Source organism: Gossypium arboreum, chromosome 4 (assembly GCF_025698485.1).
Source record: "Gossypium arboreum isolate Shixiya-1 chromosome 4, ASM2569848v2, whole genome shotgun sequence".
NCBI classification, from domain to species: Eukaryota; Viridiplantae; Streptophyta; class Magnoliopsida; order Malvales; family Malvaceae; genus Gossypium; species Gossypium arboreum.
In genome coordinates, this window is record NC_069073.1 from 93633840 (window position 1) to 93645911 (window position 12072).

General features: G+C 39.1%; 1 non-coding gene across 1 annotated transcript; it reads left to right on the forward strand.

The window, feature by feature from the left end:
- Positions 1–11403: 11403 nt before the first annotated feature.
- Positions 11404–11510, forward strand: LOC128292417 (small nucleolar RNA R71). The gene has a single exon (XR_008282402.1). It is a non-coding gene; the product is annotated as a small nucleolar RNA R71 (small nucleolar RNA).
- The last annotated feature ends 562 nt before the right edge of the window (positions 11511–12072 follow it).

The window sequence follows — 12072 nt, forward strand, 5'->3', positions numbered from 1 at the left end:
GGGTCTTAAGTTGGCGAGACGCGTATGCCACCACCTTACCCTTTTGCATCAACACGCATCCCAAACCAACGTGTGATGCATCACTATAGATAGTGAATTCTTTTCCAGATTCTGGCTGTATTAAGACAATGGCCTCAGTCAGAACCTTTTTAAGTTTCTCAAAACTCTCCTGCTGCTTATCAGTCCAGTTAAACGATACCCCTTTATGCAGTAACTTAGTCAGAGGTGCAGCAATCAAAGAAAACCCTTCAAAAAAACGTCTGTAATACCTTGCCAGACCTAGAATGTCACCTCAGCAGACGTCACGTGACCCAGAAATGTCACCTCTCATAGCCAGAACTCACTTGCTGAACTTAGCATATAACTGCTTCTCCCTTAGAATCTGCAGAAGACTCAGAGATGTGCATCATGTTCATCTTCGGTTCTTGAATACACCAAGATATCATCTATAAATAGCATTACGAACCAATCTAGATAGGGCTGGAACACTCGGTTCATCAGATCCATGAAGGCAGCTAATGCATTCGTTAGCCCAAATAGTATCACCAGGAACTTGTAGTGACCATAACGAGTCCTAAATGCTGTTTTGTAGACATCGGCCTCTTTAACTCTTAATTGGTGGTACCTAGAATAGAGATCAATCTTAGAGAACACCACGGCCCCTCCCAGTTGATCGAATAGATCGTCTATCCTTGACAAAGGGTACTTGTTCTTAATAGTTAGTTTGTCTAATTGCCGATAGTCGATGCACATACGCATAGACCCATCCTTCTTTTTCACAAATAACACTGGTGCTCCCCATGGAGACACACTTGGTCGGACGAATCCTCGGTCCAGTAGCTCTTGAATTTGAGCCTTTAACTCCACAAGCTCATTCGGTGCCATTCTATAATGGGCAATAGACATTGGAGCTGTTCCAGGTAGGAGCTCAATACCAAATTCAACCTCACGGTGAGGAGGCAATCTAAGGAGCTCGTCAAGGAAAACATCTAGAAAATCCTTAACTGTTCTGATATTTTCAACAAAAGGGCCCTCAGAATTAAAGACACCAATATAGGCTAAAAAAGCCTCACAAGCCTTACGAACCAATTTCTCAGCCCTTAGTGCAGAAACCACATTTGATAGATAATCTCTGCGCTCCCCAATCACAACCACCTCCTCATCTTCAGTAGTATCAGTATTACATGCTTAGCAGTACAATCTAAACTTACTCGGTGTTTTACCAGCCAATCCATACACAAAATTAGGTTAAATTCACCAAAAGGTAACTCCACCAAATCTGCTAAAAAGGTAACCCCTTGAACCTCCAAAGGCACATCTTTGAATAACTTGTCTACTTTTACTGTCTATCCCAATGGACTTATCACGGTCATCTCACTGGCAATACTCTCACACAAGATACCCAGTGTCCTAGACACAGTACATGCAATGTATGAATGCGTAGACCCAACATCAATCAGAGCAGTATGTGGTTTATTATGGATAAAAAACATACCAGTTATCACATCAGGGGCGTCACCGTCCTCTGACGACGTGTAACATAGACCAGAATTGGCTGCCTCGCTTCAGTATTACCAGCATCTCTGCCCGGTGCTCCACGATCTCAGCCCAAACCATTTCTACCTCTGGCCTGACCACAGCCTCTCGGTGGCTGCTGAGCACCTCTCGTTTGCTGAACAAAACCTTGACCTGTAGCTTGTATTTGTACAGGCCTCTGCGGACAATTTTTGACAAGAAACTCCATTGACCTACACCTGAAACATGCCCCAATCCTCTTCCAACACTCACCCTGATGTTGTCTCCTACAATTTGCGCAGGGCTGTAATCTAGTAACAGCAACAGGAGCCCCAACTCGAACTGGCCCATCAAATTTGGCCTTTTTCTTAGGCCTACCAAAAGAACCTGAGGGCTCTGGATCCCTCCTACTTCTGCCCCTTTCCTTCTCAAGGTACCGGCGCTCAGAGCGCTTCACGTCTTTGGCGATTTTTGCATTTTCCACTAGGAAAGCAAAGTCTCACTCTTTTTGAGGAGCTATCAATATCCGTAATTCATCTCAGAGGCTGTTCTCGAAATGAACAAAGCGTTCATAATCGGTTGCCACCATCCCACGAGCGTAGCGGCTAAGTTGTAGGAACTCTGCCTTGTATTCTGCAATAGTTTTATCCCTCTGACTCAGGTTCAGAAATTTCTTTCTTTGGGTGTCTACATAACTTGCGCCTACATATTTTCCTTTAAATGCAACTTTAAAGAATTTCCATGTAAACCGGTCGGCCTGAGTACCTTCTCTCACGGTAAGCCACCGCTGATAGGCCTCGTCTCACAGAAAAGACACTGCACCTTTTAGTTTTTGCTCAGAAGTGTAGTCGAGATCATCTATTATTCTCTCCGTGGCCTCCAACCAGTACTCAGCCATATTAGGGGCTACACCAGCAATACCCCTAAAAATTTTAGTTCTATTTGACTGGAGCTATTTCGAAATCGACCCACAGCCCATAGCACCAGTACTATTCCTAGCGACCCTCTCCAAAATTCGAAGCATAGCTTGGGATAGTGCCTCATCCCCAGCCACTCGACCATAAGATCTCGTCTCAGTTACCGGTGGAGCTGGTGCCTCCCTAGCCCTAACGTTAGGCATGTGGCCCGATGCGCACATCTACGGCCTTTGCCGCGACCTCTTGTACCCCTTCCATGAGTACCTCTAGTGCTTATATCGATTCTCATATTATCTGATTTAACAATTTTGTGCAGATCACTTTATAGTTTCAAATATTAGAAGATATCTTATGAAAAGAAGTAATTAAAGTTTGTTCTCGTAGATCGAAGTTTTCACAACAGTTTCTAGTCTCTTATAGTTTCCAGTTTACTCTAACTAGAGGGCTTCGGTATAGTCCTCTATCTATAGTAGTCTCAATATTTTCTACCTACTGTACTCCAGTTTAAAAATAGTCAACAGTATCAAGGAAACCTACGAATTCAGTGTCGGAGACTCGGTGTGCCACACAATTATAAACCTTCCAACACATTTCAAGTCACTCCAAAAACAACTTTCCAAAATTTTTCAAAAATAAATAAATAAATAAAAACCCATTCTATAGCCTAGTTTTGAAACCTGGCTCTAATAACACTAAATGTAACACCCCAAACCCGGCCCAGACGTTATGGTCGAATCTGGCGTGTCACATTGCACTGCTTTCCGAAAATACGAACTCTGTTGGTTTTGAATAGTTAAAATGCTATTGTGGTTTGATAAGTATGTTAAATTCCTTGTTATTAACCGATCAACTAGTCAAAACATTAGTCATATTATATTTCTATTATTTTATTACACTAATTTAAACACGGAAGCTTTTCAAAACTATAAAGGTTAAATCGTATGTCTTTGCAAATAATCGATACTTTGAAAACCCGTCTTCCCCTAGACTAGTAGTTTAAAGTAAGCAAGCAAATGCCCAATTAAAATTTAAATCCATAGTTTAAAGTAAACAAGCAAATGCCCAATTAAAACTTAAATCCATAAAAGGCCTTATTACAGAATTGAAAACCCAAAATGAAAATTCAGATAAAAGTAAAATCATGCATAGCATAATTATAGTCATGAGGCCACCTCCGAGTCCCTCACAGCACCAAATCATCTAAAGCTAGGGATTACCTACACAGTTAAAAAGAAGGGTGAGTTTACAAGAAACTCAGTGTGTAATCCTCTATCCAACAAATGTAATACGATGTCACGGTAATTGTCCGTGCCTGAGCCCATTACAAGAATAATAATAATGATGTCGGTGTAGTAATGCAACAGTGAAACCCACCCCAATCCAGCCAGACACACCACTCCCATACCACCAATTACACAATGTGGGGACAAAGTCGACCCACCCAGCCAGACACACCAATATCAGTATCGCAACAAAGCTGACAGTAGTGGTATCACAACAAAGCTGCCAATAATCAGTATAAAGGCTAAAAGCCAACAGTACAGTATACTTCCTCCATAAATAATACCCCAACCCCATGCAGTATGTCATGTCATAATCTCATTCATGAATGCAGAATGTCATGCTCAGAGAGAATAGTCAAATCATAGCACAAATCAATCTTTTACCCTCGAGGAGTAAAACAGTCATTTTACCATATAGGGGTATTTTGGTCTTTTTGCTTGCCTTAGGGTCTAGGTACTCTTATCGACCCATCAGAAGGTCTACAGTTGCCTCGAATAGCCTGTGTAACCTCAACGGTCCTAACAGTGTAAATGGGCCAAGGCCTATTTTGCGGCCCAAGTAGGTCCACACGCCCGTGTGGCCCATCAAGCCCAAAATTTACCACGGCCATGCAAACTACACAACCCAGTCCAGTAATTACCATTTATTGCAAAATTTATCCGTGTGAAGCCTACAAGCCCATTGGGCCCACACGGCCTATTTCGGCCCAACATGGCCCAAAACAACCTAAGCCCATGAGGACGCCCATGGTGGCCTCTACAGTCTTACACCTATAATTCGTGCGCTTGGTTTACCACACGAGCGCTCACACACTCGTGTGGCCTTAATCATCGTATTTTTAGCTTTTCAACTTTTGCCGATTTACAGTGGAAAGGACGTGTGATTACACACCTGGTTGCGATTACTTGTAAGAAGCCTTCGAACACCAACCTACATTAATCAAGACAGTTGGTTAAACGTTTAGCACTAGAGTCAAAACCCACATACTAATATTTAATCCCAAAAAGAACAGCATCAACACTTGCCTTAATCCATGAATACAGTTTAACCCGTCAATAATGTTAATCGCAGGTTGGCCACACCCTCTTTTACCGAAAAGTTGCATTATCCAGGGAACCCATTAATGGAAATCACATAAACCAAAGACTGGAATCGATACCTATTGCCTACATAAAACTCAAAACCAGAGATAGGGCCTTCGGCCAACACCCTAACCTGTTAGCCCACATACTTACCCTAAGTCGAGTGAAAAGAAAATGATTTCGTCGGCTAAATATCACCCAAAAACACTTTCACTTCTTGAGGAATCTGAGACTCAAAGAGGATAATAATCGGCCATAAGGAAATAAGAGAAGGGAGGAGCATTCGGCTTTAAATAGAAGTAACATGAAAAGATTAATGAACAACAAGTAAGAGTCGAATATACCTACCACAGTCGTCAAGCAGCAACAAGATGAAATGATGAGAAGGAGAAGAGGCAGTGAGCAACCGGTTCACCAACAAAAAGGGAAATAAAGAGGAAAGAAGGAAAAGAAACACAGAGAAGAGAGAAAAGAGAGGTTCAGCTAGGAGGGAAAACTGAAGGACAGAATAGTGAGGGAGAGAAAAGGTGTATTCGGCCTACCAAAAAAAAAAAAGATTGAAGGAAAAAGACTTGGTTACCCGAGAACAGAAACCACAAACCTGAAAGGTACAAAGAAGCACTCAACTTACCAGCAATTGACCAAAGTGCGATTTACGTTGTTACGAACAAAGAATATTCGGCCAGAAAGAAAAATGAAAAAGAAAAGTGTCCAAAAGAGAAACCAAAACAAGGAATACTCCCCCAAAAGAAGTAACAGCCAAAATTTTGAGTAGCTAGAAACCCAATTCAGCACTACCACATCCACACCCTCAAAATCCTTGATTTTCTCCTAATATCTCTCCCTAATTTTCTCCACATAATACTCCAACATCCCATTCAAGCTTTATACAAACTCTCATGACCAAATCAACCTCAAAGTCTTAGTCCAACTCCACTACCTACCTAGCTCACACAACAAAATAATTACTCCATTATGCAACCCAAGACTCGAACTCAAGTCCCCCAGCAGAAGCAACACGCCAGCTTGCCACTAGACCACACGCTCTCTTAGTATCATAAAACTAGCACTATTATTTATAAGGCCTATATGACAGTGTCCAGATTCTTTTAAGAGCAACACTAAAAATTTTGCAAAACCCAAGTGATACATGTGATATTCGTGCTAGGTTTTAAATATTTATAATGAATCATTCTTAAAACTAACAATTATCATGATGAAGGCAAGTGTACCTATTGAACAGTAGTATAGCTTTAGCAAGACCGGATTGTCAAACCCAAAGGAACTAAAAGTACTAGTAATGACTGTCTTTTTATTATCTAGCCTAAGAATAATGAGGTTTGTTTTAACTAACTAATTAACTAAACTAAGAATTCATAGAAAATAAAATTGGGGAATTACTTTTGGAAAAACTATAGAATTAAGACAATACCTAAGGAAAAATCCACTTAGACTTCACTTGTTGTTTGACTTTGAATCGGACGATTTATTCATTTGACTTGCTCCGTAGAAATCCCTAAGTTATATTATTATCCCTCTTGAGACTAACAACGTCTAACCCTAGGTTGAATAATTGAAATCTCTTTCTAATTAGCTCTCTAGGGTTGCATTAACTCGATCTACGGATCCCTTTATTAGGTTTCACCTTAATCCGGCAAAATCTTGTCACCCTATCTCTAGGCGCGCAATCAACTCCTCTTAATTATGAAAAATGTACTCTTAGACAGGGTCTATTCCTCCTCTGAATAAGAGCTTAACTTGAATCAATATCCTAGAATATCAAAACAAGAATTAAGAACACATAATTAAGAACAAGTCAAATATTTATCATACAATTCAGATAATAATAACAAGATCTGTCTTAGGTTTCATTCCCCTTAGGTATTTAGGGTTTTAGTTCATAACTAAAAAGGTAAACATCTTAGAAGAATAATGAATACAAAACATAAAGAAAAACCCAAAACTCCTGAAGGGAAATTGAGGGGAGATCTTCAGTCTTGATGATGAATCCAGCTTCTGAGATGGATCAATCGACTTTCCTTGAGCAGTTCCCTGCTTCCTCCTCTGTGGCCCCTTTTCCTCCTCCTCTAGGGTGTATTTATAGGCTTTAGAATGCCTAAGAACCCTTAAAATTGGCCTTTTTCGAATTGGACTCAATTTGGGCTTGACAAGGACACGCTCGTGTGACACGCCCGTGTGCGATTACTTCAGGCCATGGTCAAGCCTGTTAAATAGGCATGGGTGTGTGGTCCACCCGTGTGAGTCATGCTTCGATTCTGCCAAATTGACACGGCCGTGTGGTCTGCCAGTGTGAGGAGGTCCAGGCCGTGTTGATTTCGTACGTTGGCCCATTTTCTCCATTTTTGGCCCGTTTCTCGTTCCTTTCACTCTCTATGCTCACCTAAGTATAAAATATGAAATTAAGGCATTAGGAGCATCAAATTCACCAATTTTAAGGAAAAATCATCCATAAAATGTGCTAAGCATGGGGTAGAAATATGTATAAATTATGGTTTATCAAATACCTCCACACTTAAGCATTTGCTTGTCCTCAAGCAAAATCCTCAACTCATAATCAAAATAAATTCTTCTCAACTTATAATTTCTATCGATAATATCTCAAAATAATCCGTAAGTAATCATACATTGAAAATTCAACTGAAAGAACATCAATGTTTCAAACATTCCAAGTTGAGTATTTTATCATGAAAACATAGGTGTCTCCCCTCGTGTAAGTTATTACCTTTGATTCAAAATATCACAGAGTCTTACATCCTCACTAAAGATTCACTCAAATCACTTGAGGTGTTTAAGGACAATAAATGAAGTACTCAATAGTCAATAATAAGGAGTCATTACCATAGGCTTGCATGAAAATAAAATCTCCACCACTGTAAATTGAGATGAAACACCAATCAAAAGGTCTTTACAGGGTTGTAACGTGGCTTTGGTTAGAAGGTGTGGTCACAAACTTAAAGAAAGGGTTAAAATCGTGATTGAATTGAAAAATTTCCTAACTAGAAAAATGACTGGTCATCAATTGCGTACAACAGAGCTTTTTCTCAGAATATGGAATTTAACTTCTTTAGCTCAGAAGATCAATACTACTAATATGTATACATGTATTTTTTTCAGAACAAGTCAAATTACAAAATAGAATAAAAAATAGCTAAGCAACTATTCCAACTCAAATCTCGACAAAAATAGGGATTAAATTAATTTAGGGGATTTCAACAATAATGAGTTATGGGTTAATATTGAGGGTAAATTAATGAATGGGTTGTTAGGCTTAAGGGAGTTCACTAAGGGTTAATTGTGAAGGTAGGCTTTTATGGAGTGAGTGGGTTAAACTTAAGTGCCTTTATCATTTTGACATATCAAATCAAATGGTGTGGTCTTGACATGCATAATCAAGCAAGTTCTAGAATAACAATTCAATACTAACGCACTCATAGCAATAATAAAAGTGAGCGTGAAAGAATTAATAGATGCTCTTGAAGGCTCAAGAACTCATAAAAAATTATGGCTTTTTGATGTTTAAACTTGTGGATTCCAACTCAAAATAATACCTAAACTTAGGGGAACAACCTAAAAGTTTTTAATTCTTCAAAAATCAACTTATCATACTTGATTCCCTAATGTCTTGAAGTTTAAACAATCAATGCATAAATGCCTATATTTTAATTCAAGACATATCAATAAAAATCATAAGTTAATTAAAATCCATTCTAATAATGATATGAGTGATTCACGTGAGAAGAAGACAGAATTTAGGGATTTCCAATGGTGATATAAAAGACCCCCTACACTTAAGATGTACATTGCCCTCAATGTACAAAGGTAGATATATTGAAAAAGATAGATTTATAATCATAAGATAGGGAGAGAAGTGAAACTTCCTGAATGATGAATGAACTCTTTAAATTGGAGTTTTGGAGGATAATTGGCATGAGAGTGGATGAGGATACTCTGATGGTGGTAGAGGTTCATTAGTCCATATGCGAGGATGAGCTTTGGAGCTCTTTCTGACTATGATAAAATCAGGAACTCTTTAAGAGGTATACTGAAGCATAATTACTCGTAATGAAATAGTCGAAGAATAAAAATTGTAAAAAAAAAACTCAGGAAAAAAATAGTACAAAAAGGAAATAAAAAATAATTTCAAAAAATAAAATAAAATAAATAATAGGTGTTTATAGAGAAATTGGGGCACACGGTCGTGGGACACGCCTGTGTGCTCTAAGCTCAACCCGTGCATTTCATAATTTTTGAAATTAGGTGCATTGGTGTACATGACCATGCTGCACGGCCGTGTCGATCTCCGTTCGCTTCTCCCATGCCCGTATATGCAGGCTCATGCCCTTGTTATTTTGGCAGTTTCACCCACGGCCATGTCGCACGGCCGTGGCTACTTATCGTATCCCGTGTTTGGGAAGAAATTTTTTCCCTGTTTTCATACGGCCGTAAGCACGCTCGTGTGCTTGGCCGTGTCTATGTGGTAAACTTGTATTCAAGAGCTCCATTAGTAATTTAGGTACTAAAATTTAAAGAAGTTAATACAGTTAGTGCTTGGGTTGCCTCCCGAGAAGCACTTATTTATAGTCTAAGCTTGACTTACCTCTCCATTGAAGGGTCATGGTGGTTCGAGAAGTTTATACTCCTTATTCATGCTGTGAATCTCATCAAAATAAGGTTCTAGACAGGTATTGTTTACTTTAGAAGTGCCGAACTTGGGATGACTTACCTCGACTGTACCAATGGGAAAATGCTAAGTACCATAAGAGGGATTTCTTCATTCGATTTGGCAGTGACAATGTGAGGATTTGCGGCATCTAATAAAACTTTATCTTCAACCTTAAGTTGATTTGGAAAGGTATTGAACTTGTTCTGGCGTAATTTTGGTTTATCGTGTGTTCTCGATTTATGTGTCCGCCATTCATCTAGCTCCTCGATTTGTAGCCTTCGTTCTTCATGAATAGGTCCTCTACTATTACTTGAAAATGGCTCATGTACTTCCTTCAAACTCATTTCTTGCAAAGTAGGTTGCACCATATTGTCAGTTTTAGTAGGAGGGTTTAGGCAATCCACCTTCAATTTTCGATGTGTTACCGAAATTGCGAGCTTGAAGGGTTACTGTTTCGTCTCCCACACGAAATGTGAGCTCACCTATGCCAACATCAATAATCGTTCTAGCAGTTGCTAAAAAGGGCCTTCTTAAAATCAAAGGAGTGTTGCTATCCTCCTCTATGTTTAGAACAACTAAGTCAACGGGAAATATAAATTTATCGATTTTAACTAGCACATCTTCAATAATACCCTTAGGAAATCTTATAGTTTTATCTGCTAAATGAATGCTCATCCTAGTCTATTTGGGTTTCCCAAGACCTAGTTGTTTAAACATTTTGTAAGGCATGACGTTAATACTAGCCCTTAAATCAGCTAATGCATTATTAACATCTAAACTACCAATTAAGTAAGGAATTGTAAAAATCCCTGGATCTTTCAATTTGTTGGGTAGCTTATTCTGTAGAATATCTGAGCAAACTGCGTTTAGCTTCACATGCGAAGTCTTGTTCAACTTCTACTTATTTTCTAAAAGCTCTTTTAAAAATTTCATTGCATTTGGCATCTATGATAGAGCTTTAATAAACAGTAAGTTAACATGTAATTTTTTTAAAAGTTTAAGGAATTTACCAAATTGTTCATCTGAGTGGTCTTTCCTTGTCTAATTAGGGTATGACACACGAGGTTTGTATTCTGTACTTACCGGTTTCTGCTCATTGTGGTCTACCTCACATTTACCTTTGCTTATCTCAGTTTTTTTGCCTTGGTTCTGGTTCAGGTGTGACTAACCCATCCTCATCTTGACTAGTAATCGCGTTGAGTTGCTCCCTTGGGTTAGATTCCGTGTTGCTTGGCAAGCTACCTTGTGGTCATTCAGAAATCAACTTGGCAAGCTGTCCAATCTGAGTTTCGAGCCCTTGGATCAATGCTTGTTGATTCTTAAGTGATGTCTCAGTATTCTGAAATGAGTTTCTAACACCGATATAAACTTTGAGAGCATCTCTTCAAGGTTTGGCTTCTTTTCCTGTTGGTAGGGTCATTGTTGGTAGCCTGGAGGTGGTCTTTGATTTCCTTGGCCTCCCCATGAAAAATTTGGGTGGTTCCTCCAACTTGCATTGTAAGTATTGCTATAAGGATTATTTTGAGATCGAGAATTGTTACCCATGTAATTTAACTGCTCGTTGTCCATGTTGTGGCCATAAGGTTGGTATTCTGAACTGCTTGATCCACCTCCACTTACTTCGCACTGCATTACTGGGTGAACCTGTGAAGAACTAAGAAAACCATCAATTTTCTTATTCAAGAGTTCTACCTGATTAGAGAGCATGGTGACCGAGTCGACGTTCTAAACACCGGTTATTTTTGTTGGCTTTGTCCTCATGACTTTCCACTGATAGTTATTCAATGACATCTCCTTTATAAACTCATAAGCATCTTCAGGTGTTTTATTATTGATAGTTCCGCCAGTAGCTGCGTTAACCATTTGTCGAGTCGAAGGATTCAGGCCATTATGGAACGTTTGAACCTATAGCCAAAGTGGTAACCCATGGTGAGGGCACCTTCTCGAAAGGTCCTTGTATCTCTCCCAAGCATCGTAGAGTGTTTCTAAATCCATCTGCACAAAAAAAGAGATATCATTACATAATTTGGTTGTTTTAGCTGGTGAAAAATATTTTAATAAAAATTTTTCGGTCATTTGTTCCCAAGTAGTGATTGACCTTCGTGGTAACGAGTTCAACCATTGTTTATCCTTATTCCTTAACAAAAAGGGAAACAACCGAAGGCGAATGGCGTCATCAGAAACGCCATTAATTTTAAAGGAATCGTAAAATTCTAGGAAATTTGCCAAGTGAGCATTGGGATCCTCGTCCTGCAAACCATCAAACTGAATAAAGTGTTGTATCATTTGAATTGTGTTAGGTTTCAGTTTAAAATTATTTGCAGCAATAGCAAGTCTAACTATACTTGACTTAGTTCCTGTTAAATTAGGTTTAGCATAATCATACATAGTGCGCGGAGCAGGATTTTGATTAACAACAATTGAAGGAGGTAGCGGATTTTCTTGGTTTTCAGCCATCTCCTCGATTGTGGTTTGAATATCATCATCTTGCTTGTTCTCTGTGTATCTTAAGCTTCGCCTTATTTCTCTTTGGTTTCTGCGAACTGTACGATCGATCTCACTGTAAAAAAGTAATGGTTTTGACGGGTTT